Source organism: Acipenser ruthenus, chromosome 29 (assembly GCF_902713425.1).
Source record: "Acipenser ruthenus chromosome 29, fAciRut3.2 maternal haplotype, whole genome shotgun sequence".
Classification (NCBI taxonomy): Eukaryota; Metazoa; Chordata; class Actinopteri; order Acipenseriformes; family Acipenseridae; genus Acipenser; species Acipenser ruthenus.
In genome coordinates this window covers 10,995,505-11,013,310 of record NC_081217.1, presented here as the reverse complement: position 1 = coordinate 11,013,310, position 17,806 = coordinate 10,995,505, and the positions used below count along the sequence as shown (strand labels likewise).

Below are 17,806 nucleotides of genomic sequence, written 5' to 3'. Positions count from 1 at the left end.
CTCCAGGTTTTCTAGTCCAGCTTCCAGGTCGGGCGTGGTGGCAGTACACAGAGGATCAGGCGAGGTCCGAGGGTGTGGTAGGAACGTGGGAGAAACGTGGGAGAGAGGAGAGAAATGCGAAGTGAAAGACTGGCTGAAGGGAAGTGACCAGAGCTTCTGGGTGGAAGTAGTGATTTACTTACCTGTGTTTCAGTTTCCGACGCTTCCTCCTGCTTCACTCCTCGTTCCCAGGTGCAACGGGGACAGCGGTGGACGGAGGGACGGGACGAGCGCCAGGGAGCATGGAAAGAGGTTAACACGAAGTGAAAGACTGGCTGAAGGGAAGTGACCAGAACTCTGAGGACGGGGTGCAATTTATATACCTGTGGTACAGTTCCCGACGGCCCCTTTTTCTTTACCCCACTTTCTGGTCGCAGGTTCTTCGGGGTGGTGGTCGATCAACCGGGAGAGGTCCAGCAGAGAGCGGCTGTCCTACCAGCGACGAGAAGTCTGATTACGGACCAAGCGAGTTGGAGGGGGAGACCCCAGGAGCATGGGATTTACCCCCGGACAATTTCTTTCTGTTTCGTCCCATCTTTGTGTTACATCTGTAACTGTGGTGTTTTACGTGGAACTTGTTTTTATGTTTCTCAGAGTCAGCGACCGACAGGAGGGGATTGCCTTAGTGTGCTGTGGATTTTTACTTTTTTTCTGTTCTGTTTTTGGCATTCCCTAGTGTAGTCCTTTTTTTGATTTTAGTCTAGCGATCTTTTTTTGTACCGTGTTTAGTACCCTGTCGAGAACAATAAAATTTGTTTTATCCGATACGGTTTCATTGTGTGTGTGTGGGAACCTGGGGACAAAAGAACCTGAACGGGAGAGTATAATTATCATTCAGTTACTAAGGTCCTTGCCTTATTAAAAACAAGGTGGCGTAGTCGTCAGCTACATAGGTATTATCGTCAATGTTATCTCGGGTCACACCACCCGTGACACAGAACACCAAACAAATAAACACAAGTATTGTGCTGGTGAAAACCAGCACACTTAACAGTTGTTTTTCCGCTCTCCTTGCCATACTCTCCCCGAGGGTAGAGAGTTGGAGGTTTATGTACAGTGATTCTCCCGATTAGCAACAATTAATCAATGAATTAACTCGGGAGATGGTCTCCGTCTGCATGAGTTTAATAAGGATGCGTGACTGTCAGCTAGCTAAATAAATCACTAGCTGATCATCACGCATCCTCACGAGGTTTTAAAAATACAAAACTAAATACGCAGCGCTTTTATCCGCGCCACAAACAATACAAATAATAAAACAGTGCATAAATACAGTGGCTCTCAAAAGTATTCACCCCTCTTGGATTTTTTACAACATGGAATCAAAATGGATTTAATTAGGAGTTTTGGCCACCGATCAATACAAAAAAAGTCCATTATGTCAAAGTGAAAAATAAGATCTACAAATTGTTCTAAATTACAAATACAAAACAGAGAATTGATTGCATAAGTATTCAGCCCCTTTTACTATGACACACCTAAATAAGCTCTGGTGCAACCAATTGTCTTTTGAAGTCACATAATTAGTTGAATGGAGTCCACCTGTGTGCAATTAAGGTGTTTCACATGATTTCAGGTTATATACACACACACCTGTCTCTGGGAGGTCCCACAGTTGGTTAGTACATTTCCTAACAGAAACTACATCATGAAGATGAAGGAACATTCAAAGCAAATCCGGAAGAAGGTTTTTTCAGTTTAGAATATTTCAAACAGCTTCTGTGAGCTTTATGGAGTATAGCAAGTTGCCCTGCTAGAACTGAAGGAAACATAAGATTCTTATCTGGTTTAGAATACGGTACATCTACACACAGTTACTGAAGGGGTTATGGATCAAAGGAAAGGAAGCGAATGGTGAAAGCCACAGTTGGTGTTTAATACTTTGATTACCCCTCAGACTGTCTCTTCATTTTTAAACAAACTGGATTTGGCTGCAACACTTTGCGATAGTCTACTGCAGCGCTGGATTCATTTTCCTTGGCCACATGTGTCTGTAGGGCTGCCTTTAACACACTCTGCCTGTATAAGGCACAATCACAAGTCTGAACAGCGGATGAAGCCAAGGCAACCACTTCATCTCAACATGTAGAGTGCAGTTTAAGACAAGTAATAGGATTGCTTTTCAGCACCAAGAATGGAGATTACTTCAGATACGATAAATTAAAATTGTTGTTTTCAGGTAAAGACATTACAAATAGAGTATTGTATTTAAGTTACAGCACTTTGTAGTCTGCGTGCAATTTAATATGCCAGTTGAATATTCAGTTACCCCCTCCTGCTGGGGAAGAAACAAGAACTGAAGTGGATCGTTGTAAGGAGTTCAGCTACAAGGGAGGGTTACAATCTAGAATTGCAAGTTGTTACAGAACATGAAACCTCTTGTACTCTCCTATCACCATCTTGATGTTTCTGCTGCCTCTTATCTCTAGGCTATTTCTCCCTACACGGGCAGATTAGCTGTACCCCCGCTCCATTGCCAGAGCTCGCTCCTTCACCGTGGCCCCTCAACGGTGGAACAACTGGCCCATGGATAAGGACTGCTCAGTCCCTGACCACCTTCCAGCACCTCCTCACACACCTGTAAAACTTCACAATCCTGGACTACAGCATTCAAGTCTATCACTACTTGCATCACCCTTGTAAAACCAAACTAACCCTGGGAGAAGCACATTGCATGTCTCACTATACAAGAGACGAGACCTTGGGTTAAAGGACATGGATCTTTACCAAGCATAGCTATTGAGCAACACACCTCCGATAAAAACCCCTTGAACACAAGACCACTGAGCAACTCCATTAGCTCAACAAGGCTTTTATTAATTCTTCAAAACACATTAGGAAGACACAGCGAGCAGTTTGTCACTAGACGGGGAGCGCCTCTTCAGGAACACAGCCAACAGGACAGCACAGGAGAGAGCCAGAGCCACAGCAGAGACTGCCAGCACAGGGACAGAGGAGCCAGAGTCTGAGATGGGAGAGAGAGGGGTTAACAGGACCACACGGGAGGGAAGCTACACCCATTGAAGACTCAGGAGTAGGTGTTTACATTGGGAATGGAGGATATTGTGGTCCAATGCTGAACCAGCTATAGCAAAAGTCATTCAAGGCGCAGTTTCCCTGTACTGCTAAAAGCACAGAGTCCAACATGCTTACAGGAGTGATGGAACAGTAGAGGACAAAGCAGACACATATTAAAAACAGTCTTTCATTTTAAAGGACAGACAACAGTTACACTCTTGAGATTCGATAAAGCAGAGTAACCCTCCATTGACAGCAAGCTGGTTCAGAGCTCAGTAGCATGGAGAGCGGCACTTACCCTGCACTTCTTCCACAAGCTGCAGGGGGTGGTACAGGGACTCCTTACTGAGCACGACAGCATGGTCTCGGACTACATGAACCACGGTCAGGGGGCCGATGGTGATCTCCTTTACATGCACTTGGGGGTCCTGGCCAGCTACACAGAGGGGGGGGGGGGGGGGAAGGAAGAGACAGGAGGGCAAGGTTAGTGTCATTGAAGCAAAGTAATGCACTGGTGATTGAGCTACTCCACAATGCAACTCCATTGAAGGGGAGCACACATGGTCAAACTCTCCACTGAAAAAGGAAGGCAAAATGAGGTTAGAAATGCTTTAGCACTAGAAAGTTACTGGTCCCCATTTTCTTCCATTGAATAGAGAGTATCATTGCAAGATTTGCACATGCAGCTGTGGAACACAAGGTGTTGCTGCTTCCTGGTACCCAATCACTTCATATGTTTAAACTCACACCAATGTTCTATCCAATCGACCTACTGCAAAAGGTCATCCATTAAATATTACAATGGCAACAAAAGGATTTTGAACCATTGGTTAGAACTCCAAATGCCCCCCCCTCCCCTCAGAGTTCCCATACCCATTTAATGGCAGGTTTGTCCATCATATTGTACACTGGCAGCAAAGGATTAACACCAAATTAATTGGATTTGCCAAGTACAAGCGTTGCAGTATTTATACAGCTTGGTAGAGTTCCAGTCCTCCGAAAAGGCCTCACCCAGGCTGGGTGTTCAGACAGTACCTGGATCAAGAGGAGCAGCTCTCTTCTGCAGCCATTTTCCGCTCCAGTTGGGCTGGTTGATCTCAGCAGGAGGAAGAGGGCCTGTGAGGAACCGGGGTGTCCCAGAGCAGGAGCCAGCGTCACAGCACCCACACACTGCAGAGGAGCCGTCCTCAGAAACCCACCTGAAAAAGGGAGGCATGGCATGAGGGGGCAGGATCACAGACAGCTAGGATACAAGGACTGTGCAGAGCCACCGAGATCTACACAACCGCCCCTAAAATCAGTACCTTCAAACCAGTGCACATAGGGAGGAGCAAGTATTTCTGCAAGTGGATATCAAACTTGCTATAAAGAGGTCGGTAGGAAGCCAATAAATGCAAGTGTTCACACAGGTTCTAGCAGAGGCATGGGCAGGGAAAGGGACATGAACAACCCTGCTTCTTAAAAGCAGACCGTGGAGGAGGGAAAAATAAAGCCAAAACCCTTCTGACCACTAAAACAGCAATTCTGATTCCAGGCCGAGACTCCACAAGACATCAGGAGTCTTGCAGCGCTTGTACTTGCCGAAGACAGCTGCAACTGGGCCACAGAGGTAGGCTGCCATGATTGCAGTGGTAAAGTTCATCCCACACATGCTCATCAGGATTGATCTGGGATTGTGCTTAACCTAGACCACGGTCCGAGAGCCAATCACAAACAATAGCATGGTGGAAGGGGACAGGGTCCAGATTAAGAAATCTGTTCAGCAAGGAGGAACTGATCACTCCTGCACTGCAAGAGCTTACCTGTAGGATTGCTTCTGGTAGGAGCAGGCCTTGTTGGAGGCATCAGCTGGTTTGTCAGCATTGACTGCTCTCAGTGTGCAAGTCATGTAGATCTGAAAAAGAGGGGAAGGAGTCACAATGGGAATGCAGTTAAACACACCATACAGCAAATCAATGCACCAGGAAAGCACAGGGGTCATTATAGTACACTTTGACAAGACAAAGTTAGTGATGGACCCAGGTCTAGCCAAGCCTTACCATGCTCCTGGAATCCCCCTGGAACTTGAAAGCAGCGATGTCAAAGCGCAGCTTGTTCAGAACAGGTCTAGTGAATGAAGAGGAGGAGTCTGGAGACTTGCTATCCATAAGGCAGCTGGGCAAGACAGGAGACAAGCATGAGGAGAGGGTTACACCGCCAACACACAGCATTGAAACAGGTTCGATAAAGCAGAGTGCAGCACGAGCCAGTGTGTTTGAAGTAACTCCAGTTCTCACCCAAGCTTGTCCACGACAGCATATCTGGGCTCAGAGTCCTTGTTGTTGCCCAGAGTCGCGATGCAGCTGTCGACGTAGAGCCGTAGCGGCACGTGGTTGTCGACGGCAACAGAAGCCTCAACGTGAAGGATGTCACCCAGGTAGATGACATTGGAGACTCTGGGACCACTCCAGTTATCTGGAACAGGAAGCAAGGAGACAGACCAGCATTAAATAAACACCCCCCATACCCAACCCTTTCCTTCATACCATTCATGAGCAGCAAGGAGAAGTCCAGGATTTGCTCTGTAGAGGCTGTTGAAGTGAAGGGCACCCAGGTTGGTTTTATGGGGCTGCTGCTGACATTCCACCTTCTGAAAAATAAAAACCACATCCTTGTAAGTGATATCATGCATCACTGGCATCCTATTTAAGATAACACAGGAATACAAGAAATGTTGTCTTCAATAGAATTGAGTCCAAATCTTATATTACAGCAGCAGAGACTTGAGAACCCTGGTACAAACGAGTGACCAGCAGCAAAGTGATTTAGTGTGAAGTTCAGATATGGCCCCTCAGGTCCCCGTTTGCTTGGTACAGTACCTCGGGTATCTGCATTCAAGGAGAATATCAGCCATATTAACCCTGGTGATGATGCCAACGCTGGCAGGCTTGTAATAGAGATGGTTTGTGTAGCTCAGGAAGTCTGGGAATACCTAGGGAGAGAAGTTGAAAAGTGATCCTTCAATTCTTGATTATTAAATAAAATGTGAAGTGGTCTTGTGCTTTAACACTTTAAGGCACACAAGGAATGGAGCGCTTGTTCAAGCAGTTTGATACACTTGAATGTCACAAGGAAACAGAACTTGGATGACAAGCTCCAACCGGTCAGTAAACTGAACCCCCATTTCATGCACCTCACTGCAAAATCTTGGAGGAGAAGTGTCAAGAGGTCAATTAGGAATTTAAATTGACAATAGGCCACACAAGCAGTTAGCTTAATGAGAAAGAACCACAGAAATATTAATGCATGACTTCAGAAGTTGTTCAAGATGCCCAATTAATGCACAAAGCAGTCCAACACTGTCACATTATTATTATTTATTTCTTAGCAGACGCCCTTATCCAGGGCGACTTACAATTGTTACAAGATATCACATTATACATTTCACATTACATACAATTACCCATTTATACTGTTGGGTGTTTACTGGAGCAATCTAGGTAAAGTACCTTGCTCAAGGGTACAACAGCAGTGTCCCCCCACTGGGAATTGAACCCACAACCCTCCGGTCAAGAGTCCAGAGCCCTAACCACTACTCCACACTGCTGCCCAAACACATACCAGCGCCTAGAAGATTAGGGACCAAAACTTGAAATCCACAGACCGAGGTGTTCATGCATGCAAGTATATACACAGCAGAACACACATGACAAGTCTTGAGTTAATGTAATAAATGTGCGCACTACTGTATGTGAGACCTTCACAGTGAAGTGCAAGCAATAAGGAAAGCTGGGCTACCCACTTATCAGTTCACTATTAGTTACCGCAGTTACAAATGCGATCGACACGCAGGGTTACCTGGAAAGTGCTGCCGCAGTCCTGGAGCTGAATGCTGAACAAAACCGTGTTGGCGACGCTGTCGGAGGAGGTGGCCGAGCAGCCCGCGGACCCCACGCTCAAGTCGGCGCTGCTCACCAGGTAGCCGATCCCAAACAAGTCCCGTTTCACCGTCACGACCATGGCGTCTTTCCTGCAGTCCAGGGTGACCGAATTCAACAGCGACAGGTCAGCTCTCTGCACGGAGAGAGGGGTGGGCATCGGCTGAAATACCGCTCTCGGCGCGGTAAACAGCACTGGGTTATAAACCGGCTGATCCGACCAGATCCATCCAAACGCTCCGTGGAGCTGCACAAGTAAAATCAAAGCGAGCGAAAGCACTGTCTGAACACCGCGCGTCCCCATTGTAAACTCTTCAGTTCAGAATCAAACACTGCAGCTGCATACCGATAAGCGCGTAGCCAGCACCTTTATACTCCCCGGAATTAATTAACGTGTTAAACCTGGCTGGGTAATTAAACAATCATACACAGACACGCATTCACTACGGTTACATGAGATCAAGTCTTTAGAAAACGAATGTTGGGCATATTCGGGTACTGAATCAGCAAATTGGTTTGGTGAAAACGACACTTTTCTGTGTTTACATGACTTGGAAAAGATAATCCAATTACAATTCTGATTAATTCAACTGGATAGCCTACATGGATTTTTTTTTTTTTTTCCGAAACATAGCGAGCAGGATCCTCCACCTTTCTTTGAATGATGCCTACACTCTAGAAGTAAAGGTTCTCGTTAGAACCTTGCTTTGCCGCTGTGGAGAGACCTTTTTAGGTGCTTCTAAGAACCTTTCTTACATGGACTCTATATTATCTACTTGGTGACACTCGGTTTTGTCATGTAAGCTATGAAACGTATTGAAAATAGGAGTTTGCAAAACAATCAGGGGGGCGTGGCCTGGACTGTGCACTGAGTGTGTTAGTTCCCATTACTTGTGTAAACAGGGGGGCGTGGCCTGGACTATGCACTGAGTGTGTTAGTTTTCATTGCTTGTGTTATCAGGGGGGCGTGGCCTGGACTGTGCACTGAGTGTGTTAGTTCTCATTGCTTGTGTTATCAGGGGGGCGTGGCCTGGACTGTGCACTGAGTGTGTTAGTTCCCATTACTTGTGTAAACAGGGGGGCGTGGCCTGGACTATGCACTGAGTGTGTTAGTTTTCATTGCTTGTGTTATCAGGGGGGCGTGGCCTGGACTGTGCACTGAGTGTGTTAGTTTTCATTGCTTGTGTTATCAGGGGGGCGTGGCCTGGACTGTGCTCTGAGTGTGTTAGTTTTCATTGCTTGTGTTATCAGGGGGCGTGGCCTGGACTGTGCACTGAGTGTGTTAGTTCTCATTGCTTGCGTTATCAGGGGGGCGTGGCCTGGACTGTGCACTGAGTGTGTTAGTTCTCATTGCTTGTTTTATGTCTGTATTATGCTGGTAGGTGACGTATACGCTCCTTGCAAGGGAGCCGGCTCTTTTGTACAGCGATATCGGCGCTATGCTTCAGTGCGAGAGATCCCAGGTTTGCGCCCGCCCTCCATTTGTGTGTGGATTGCCTTGCTTTGTGTGATGCGCCTGCCTGCGAGATCCAAGATCACTAATATATATATATATATATATATATATATATATATATATATATATATATATATATATATATATATATATATATATATTGTAGCATCAAAATAAACTTATCACTGTTATAACACATTCATTTTCGAAAAAAAATCACTCGACCATGACACGCTTGAGTGACTATGACTGAAGCATATTCACTTAATCACCTAATTAGTGAGACAGTTGATTGGACGCTGGATATGGAGTGATTTCAGCTGTTGAATTGCAAGCTTGAATAAAAGCAATAAAGAAAATCACAGAAAAAGAGCAGCGCCTTCGTGCAATCGGCATGTTGGAGGCTGGATTAGGGAAGCGTACTGTGACTCGCCGTCTTCGGTGCTCGCAGCCAGCAATTTCAAACCTGGCGAGACGGTATAACCAGACACACTCTGTCAATGACAGGCCACGAACTGGGAGATCAAGAGTCCCAACACCTGCCCAAGATCGACAGATCATTTTACAGCATCTTCGTGATGTCAATTGTGATCAGCACAATAAAGTCACTGCACCTGCTCTAAAACATAGTTTGTCATTGAATTTTATCCAAATAGAAGTGATACGTTTCTTTTGATGCTCAGATATACTGTAAGTGATACGTTTAATTTGATATGAGAGAGAGAGAGACAGATAGATAGATAGATAGATAGATAGATAGATAGATAGATAGATAGATAGATAGATAGATAGATAGATAGATAGATAGATAGATAGATAGATAGATAGATAGATAGATAGATAGATAGATAGATAGATAGATAGATAGATAGATAGATAGATTCCTGCATTATTCCTAGTGTTAGTTCACATTGCGAAACGGCCAGGACGGCGGATAGCTCATATACTCTCTGATGAAAAGACATTGGTTATTGAATGGAGCCCGGATTAAGAAGGTGCAGAAACGATATTGTGATCATTTCAAATGAAAAGTGCATGTAATTCAAGTAGGAGACATTGAGGAGCTGTGACACGGACGGGTTGTATGCAGGTCGGGATTCAGAAACTCTCCGATGCCGTGTTTAAAAGCTACCGAACGCGTCTGCTCTGGAACAATATGCTGCTTTAAAACGTGTCAGAACCAAAAGTATTTTCTCAAGGTAGGGAAGAGGCGATGTGTAAAACTCTGGGGATGCAAACTGAACAGGTAGCCAGGACTGTACACCGTCTCCAGGGAAACGGGGGACGTCAGGCTGGTGTTTGTGACGTTACATTTTTGTGCGGGTCACGTGTGCTGTAAGGTGGCTGGCAGTTTAGTCTTGTTGAGAGTTTATCGGAAGAGGGACGTATTTTTGCAGTTAAAATTTTCTTTAACAAACAAAAAAAAAAACTTCTTTCTAAATCTTTTTAGATCTGGCATAGAATTGGTTTTCGGACAGTTTTTGGAAGACCACCTGCACTGAATTTCGTTTGGATCCGGAAGAAAGTATCTGTTTGTCTTTTTTGCTTTAATAATCCAACTCTTAAAAAAAAAAAAAAAAAAAAGGGCATTTATTATTTTTTTTAAAAAAGTATTGAATTGGTGTGGGATAAGAGATAAACATAATACATTTCGACAGTTAATGACTATTAGAATTCCAGACTAAATTTAGGTTTCATCTATTTCTTTATTTATTAATGCTGGTTGATTTGGACAATTTGAACCTGTTTGTGACAGTTTATTAAAGGCAAAAAAGACATCTTAAAGAAAGTGAATCTAGTCATTGCGGATTGCTTGCATTCCTGAATCTTTTGAGCTGAAGTCTGGTTCTGCTCTTCTGGAAGCCAAGGTAGGGATTCATTTTCACAATAATCTTTAGCTCTCTGATCAAGACCAGTTACATATTAAATTATAAAAGTCTATGAGTGATGTTAAATAATATGAGGAACCACACAATCCTTAAGTACTGTGGTATGTGATGTAGTGAATCTTTGTATACATTTATGAGAAGTCAAGGCTATGTGTTTAAAAAACGTCATACAAAAATATATAGTCATTTTAAACAGTCTGCTTTATTCACAGTGACATGTGATGTCACTGTACCATGCTGTGAGTGAAATACATGGACCTCCCAAAGCAGGGGTAATACTTGGTAATACTTACCCACTTTTAGGATACTGACATCTAACTGGTTGAACTTTGCAGTGACATCATTGCTTTATGTTGCTGTTCCATGATGCTATTGGTGGAATAAAATGACAGCACAAGACTGTTCTAGATAGGTCCTATGAGTAATTGTCCTGGTCACCTCGTTACAAAAAGGATATTGCTGCTCTAGAAAGAGTGCAAAGAAGAGCAACCAGAATTCTCCCGTGTCTAAAAGGCATGTCGTATGCAGACAGCCTAAAAGAATTGAATCTATTCAGTCTTGAACAAAGAGGACTACGCAGTGATCTGATTCAAGCATTCAGAATCCTAAAAGGTATAGACAATGTCGACCCAGGGGACTTTTTTTGACCTGGAATAAGAAACCATTACCACGGGTCACAAATGGAGATTAGATAAAGAGATAATTCTGGTTGCTCTTTTTTGCACTCTTTCTACTTCAGCAATATTCTTTTTGTAACAAGGTGACCAGAACTGAACACAATATTCTAGGTGAGGTCTTACTAATGCATTGTAAAGTTTTAACATTACTTCCCTTGATTTAAATTCAACACTTCTGTCGCAGGTGACGCTGAACTAGTTATTCCATATAGTAAAACATTAGACTCCATTGCATGGAGGATCTCAGTAAGCTACAGTAAATGGTTCATCAAATGAAACAGATTCAGTTATGTTAAGTTTGCTACTGATGATGTGAGGCAGAACAGTAATTGGATACCAGAAAATATGAATAACAGTGAGTTTTGGCCTCCTTCAGTGTTCTGGATGGAAGGCGTACCTCGCAAAGTGACTCTGTGCGAACAAAAGGAAATATATAGAAATAATATTTACAGCTAAACGTGTCCAAGTATCTTATAGGAATGAAGTCAGGCCATGGAAATCCACACCTGTGATGGAGAAACATTGGATCAAGGGACTTCTTGTGGAAACAACTAAGAGCGAAACCTGGTACAGAAGCTGAATCCTGCTGAGAACATATGGATATGCTGAACATGTACTAGGCGATTTTAAATATGGAATGTATTATAAAATGAAGTGTCAAAGATATTAGGAAGGATAAAGAAAGAGTATCCTTGTACCACTAGTAGGTGGCTCTCTTGCTCCATGAAATAGGTCAGTCTACATATGGTTCTAATTAAACATTTTGCAATCTGAGAATTTTTAAAATATATATATAATGAGCGATTTACCACTTGTATATCTTATCTCCAGAAAGCATGACGCTTGATAAAAAGCACCATTCCGGCTAAAGGCTAATCTACAAATTTATGTCAAGAAAAACACAAGATAAGAAGAGACTCTTTATGACCAAAAGTTTAACTAACAATGCAGAGGTCTTGAGAAAAAATCCTGTCTCGGCTGGATTTCGTATGAACAAAGGGAAGGGTCACGCCTAGTTGAATGCAGTTATACTGGCCTACATTTGGATTTAAATCCTAAGAGGGATTCACCAAAATAATATTATAGCAATTGATAAACAGAGGTAAATTAATTGAAAGATTATCTTATAATGAAACAGGTTCAGTGCTAATTGACACTGTTTATAGTTCATAACAGTTATTTCATAAGATTAATAATATGTTTTAAGTATTTGCTATAATGAGAAAACATATTATTTAAAACTGACAAGTATTATTGCTTGTTCACGACTTTGCTGTAGTGATAAGAAGATTAAAACCTGGAGCAGTATTCGATTTACTTAAATGGGAAAATGGTACAAGTTTATTCTTCTTTCTATTGAACAATAAGACTTCTAGACATTATGATATCCATTGAAGTATAGAAGTTAAAAGGTGTTGTGTTATGTTTTTGTGTTAAGTTTGTAATAATATACTATAATGTACCTTGTTATTAATCCACTATACTATTGTCTAATGATGGTAGATGGATTCCTTATAATGTGGTGATTTGAAACTGCTACAGTGAAACCAGGGCATCTCTTCTTATCTAGAAAGAGGGAATGTCCTTGGGTTCCACTTCAGCAGAGCTGCAAGCCTCATAGAGATGGAGTTAGTGGTTTAGTACTGATAAGTAAATGTCTTGAAATAATATGCACAACTCATGGCTTAATGGACAGGTCATATATCTAATAAAGTGCTTTGCACAGACTTTGACCTTGGGAAAAACAAGAGACTGTGGAAACTGCTAGCAGTAACATATTCTCAGAGAGGTACAGGTCAGAGCCTGGTCAGTGCATCTCTTAATGGATAAATAATTGTAATGAAAACTATTACCTCTTAAACTTAGTGAAACTAAATGACTTGAATATTGTATGAGACAAACTTGTGTCAAACACTCTGTTAGACAATGGTATATGGAATCAAAACTGACTCATTAACAAAATGATGAAACAATATGAAGTTAAAAGAAACACATACCTTTAATTTACCATAATATAATCACTTAGAAGATGATGTCACATATTAAGAACATCTCTCATATATAACACATATAAAATTAGTGTTTTGCATGCAGTAGTGTTTTTATATTATAAACCAAGATCCTGGGAACCTTGGATCACTTAGCTTTTCAGATAAAGGAGGGGCTCGGAGGAAAGCAAAGAAAGGAGATCATAAGAGTTGAAACAAACGTGAAGTTTTGAATTTATTGAAGTCCATGACACCTGAAAAGTTAGTCCGGATCTTTTGAAAACTATTATTTGTAAAATGGATAAGAACTGTCCCACCTGATTAATGATTGGATTTAATTGAGGCGTCCCATGTATTCCAATGAGACGAAAAACCTATAAAACTCCAGAGTAATTTCAATGGAGTACCACACTCATCCCAGACAGGGCAAGGTGGTCCATCTTTTGCAAACCTACACAATTGAGCTGATTGAATTCAGTTTCATTTGCCTGGTGAAGACAGTCATATCCTTTTACGATTTATATTAAAGGGTAAGCATTAAGCAATTATTATTATTATTTTATCTCACATGTATTGCATGTATTGCCATAAGGGACTCACGCTATGTTTTAGAAATAAGAGAGAGTTTTGTTGAATGTGCTGAAATAGACCATTGGGTACTTTAGGTGACGTGTTCTTGGCCTGCTTGTCGGCCTTGATTAACACATATATACATGTATTAAAGTGTTAACGTTGATATCTGTTAAGACACTGGACTGCCCAGTGTGTCTTTCAGCTGGGGATACGACATAGCCTGTAGCTACTCTATCCAGTATTTAACCGTTAATAAACCGAACGAGTACTGATCATACTCCGATTCGTAAAAAACTTTAAATACATGAGTCTGTCAATTTCTTGAGTTCTATATTAGTCATCTGGGTATACTGCGGGTCCAGAGCACGAACTATATCCCACTAGGAGTAATAACATCTCTGTCCTCCTAACATCTCCCCTGAGATAGGAGTGTATGCTGAGCAAATAAAAAGAGTACGTAAAGAAATCTGACCACGCGGATTTCGTGACACTTCTCACAATATAGTTTGACCCTAGCAGTCTTTTATCAAATCCTAAAACTGAAATGAAAAATGTTGTGGTTCTCTTTGATCCTGTTTTATCATTTGAGTCTCATATTAGGGAAGTTTCTAAAATATCTTTCTATCACTTGAGAAACATAGCCAAACTGAGACCTATTATCTGATGCTGAGAGACTAACACATGCCTTTATTTCTTCAAGAATTGATTACTGTAATGCACTCCTCTCTGGCATCCCAAAACGTGTGGTGTCCCGCCTATAGCTTGTTTAGAATACCACTGCTAGAATTTTGATTAAAGCCACAAAATATGATCATATCACCCCCATTTTAGCTTCCTTGCACTGTCTCCCTGTACAATATAGAATTGATTTTTAAAATCTTATTATTGAGCTAGCTATCTGCAGGAGCTACTGACCGCGTATCTCCCAAATCACACTCTTAGATCACAGGAAGTGGGGCTGCTCATTGTTCCCAGGGTCAATAAAATCAATACGGGAGGTAGGGCTTTTTCTTTTTCAGAATCCTGAAAGGCATTGACAATGTCGACCCAGGGGACTTTTTCGACCTGGAAAAAGAAACAAGGACCAGGGGTCACACATGGAGATTAGATAAAGGGGCATTCAGAACAGAAAATAGGAGGCACTTTTTTACACAGAGAATTGTGAGGGTCTGGAACCAACTCCCCAGTAATGTTGTTGAATCTGACACCCTGGGATCCTTGAAGAAGCTGCTTGATGAGATTCTGACCGCGTATCTCCCAAATCACACTCTTAGATCACAGGAAGCTGGGCTGCTCATTGTTCCCAGGGTCAATAAAATCAATACAGGAGGTAGGGCTTTTTCTTTTAGAGCCCCTAAACTATGGATTGTTCTTCCTCCATGTGTTAGGGAAGCTGGGTCTGGGTATTTTTAAGTCTAAACAAAAAACACATTTTTATAAAATGGCATTTTTATCTTACTGGTTTTAATGCAACCTAATTGCTAGCCTTTAATGATTATTATTAGTATTATTAATATTATTATTATTAGTATTATTATTAGTATTAGGTAGGGCCACTTTTTCAAGTAATTCAGGAATGACAATAAAAAAAAAACAAATACATTTCACGGATTGTCATGGAAGTGCCATTTTATTAAAAAATAAAAAAATAAAAAACGTTCTATTGTAAGTTGCCTAAAATGAATAGCGCATCAAAGAAAATCACAAAGGTTGAAACATTTTAACATTTAATGGTAGCTACTGAGTCAACATTTACATTGTAACGTTTAAAACAATCTTTTAAAATGTAACAAACAAGGGTCATTTAAATGTGTTGGCTGAAAAAAGTAACAAGCAGACAAAACTGATTAAAACAAAACAAAACAAAATGACAAATTCGGCAACATTGTCGAGTTCTGTAAACGTTTAAAAGGCTATGTTCATACAGTAATTAGACAGACTGTGTTGTACAGCATTATACTAACTTTGAAAAACAAAATGTTAAAAACAGGGTTAAATGCAAGTGACAAAACTGAAACTGTTTTTCTTTACACACATTAAATTATATATGACGTTTTAAAACCACATAACATCGTGCTGCTTGAGCGAATCAACCTGTACAAAATAATCTAAAGAAAAAAAAAACAAGAAGAAATCGTATGCGACTTTAAATCCATGTAGCGTGTTGTGCACACGCACGCACACACACATGCACACGCACACGCACACACGCACGCACGCACACACAATAATTACCTGTCCCGTCAGCAGAAAACGAGTTATTTGTTGAAGGCCAGCATCGTGGTTTGTCTTTGTGGTGTATAAACCTGTCCATATGTGGAAACTGTTCGTTGTGCACCCACAGAGTTTACTGGAATTGACAAAAAGCAGCGTGCAATTTTTGCCATGTTTGGCAATCTGATTTCAGACCTCACCCAGAAAATCAACAATATTGACATTTGTGTCCCTCTCAGCGGCATGGTGCTTGTAAGACTCAATTTCATCTCCACAGCTTGTGAAATCAGGGATTGCATCTAGTGGCAAAGATGTGACATCCAAGACTGACACCATGATAAATATAAGATCCATTATTAGTCGTAGTTGTGTTATTGTTGCAGACATTTCTATGTAGTTGTCTCTGGTTTCTACATGATAAAAGCTGGTGGAGTAATGTAAAAAAAAAAATTAAAAAAAAGGTTTTTCACAGTAGGCAGTCAAGTACATGATTTCCGTGAAATCGTGAATTTTCCATGGCCATATTCATAGGTGAAAATAATACATAGAACAAAAAACGAAATATCACTATACTTTGGATTAACCAGCAAAAAAAAACAAAAAAAAAAAACAAGGTTGCCCTCTTGTGGTGAAATTTAGATGTGTCTTTGGTGTTAAAAGACTGCTTTGGAAAATCTCACCACAAGAGTCTGCTTATGACCATGAAAACTCGTAATTCCTGATAAAAATTATATTGCCTTACCCTGCAGCATATACCGCTTAATACTATTATCACATCTAACAGTAAATCATATAATGGTATAAAAAAGATATATTTTTAAGAGTGTAAAATTGACCTTTTTTATATTATTATTTGCCATTTGTTCATAGAATTACTGTGATCTCGGCCTGCACAGAAATTTGACAGCTGGGTTATTTGAAATATGCAGCTGAAACTTCCACAGCGCGCAATGCACTCTCAACGAATCACAAGTTGTTCACAAAATGAATACTAAAACAACATTTATAAAATACTGACTGTTATCCTACAAAAAACACAGAGGATAAAATGATGGTTTCCAATTAACAAAATGTTGGTATGATTTCCATTTTCACAAGCCTCAAACCGTATCTTGTTCTGCTGTAAATGCCTGGAAGCCTTAAAGTTCCCAGCAACTTCTAGTTTTTTTTTAATTTTTGTATAATAAGCCTGCATGATATTACTCGCAGTTAAAACAATATACTTATCACCAGTCTAACAAATGAATGCTTAACTATGCAACCTACTGTTGGAAAACATGAATGAGTTTAAAACATGAGAAACGGGTTTTGTAGAGGTTCTGTAAATCGTCCCTGAATAAAGGGGTGATGTTAGCAGGTTTCACTAGAAAACTAAACTCAGCTGCGACAAGAAACAGCCCACACAGTTCAAAGGAAGACTGCTTAAAACCAGTATTTGGTACAAGGCAGGTTTGTTTGGGATGTTAAAGTCCAGTGAGAGCGGAACAGCACTGCACAAGGGGTGTGTGATAACGAGGCGCTGTCTCACGATGATTGGACAGAGAAGGGAGAGCAGCGGGGGTGTCTTGTGACTATGTAATGACTTGCATTCTATATAAGCTTGTGTGAATTCATGTATCATTAGGATACTCACATGCTTGTGAGGATTATCTCCTGCATAATGTAATACGAACCATGACCCTATCAAAAGACTCGAAGCTTCTTTATTTTACCATCTGCTTTATTTTTACTCGCAATGTAACGTTTTGGTTCTGTGCTTTGTGCTGTTATATCTAGAATAAACATGAGTCGTGTAAATTATATTATAATGTATAAAGTATTAGATATAATGTTATTGTTTACAGATATTTCTTTATTTTTATTTTAGAACATAAGAAAGTTTACAAACGAGAGGAGGCAATTTGGCCCGTTTTGCTCGTTTGGTTGTTTCTAGCTTATTGAACCCAGAATCTCATCAAACAGCTTTTTGAAGGAGTTGGTTCCAGAACCTCACAATTCTCTGTGTAAAAAAGTGCCTCCTATTTTCTGTTCTGAA

The 17,806-nt window shown here is 41.1% G+C and overlaps 1 pseudogene; it reads right to left on the bottom strand.

Moving 5' to 3' along the window:
• Positions 1-2,835: 2,835 nt before the first annotated feature.
• Positions 2,836-7,329, bottom strand: LOC131702151 (zona pellucida sperm-binding protein 3-like; annotated as a pseudogene).
• Between the last annotated feature and the right edge of the window lie 10,477 nt (positions 7,330-17,806).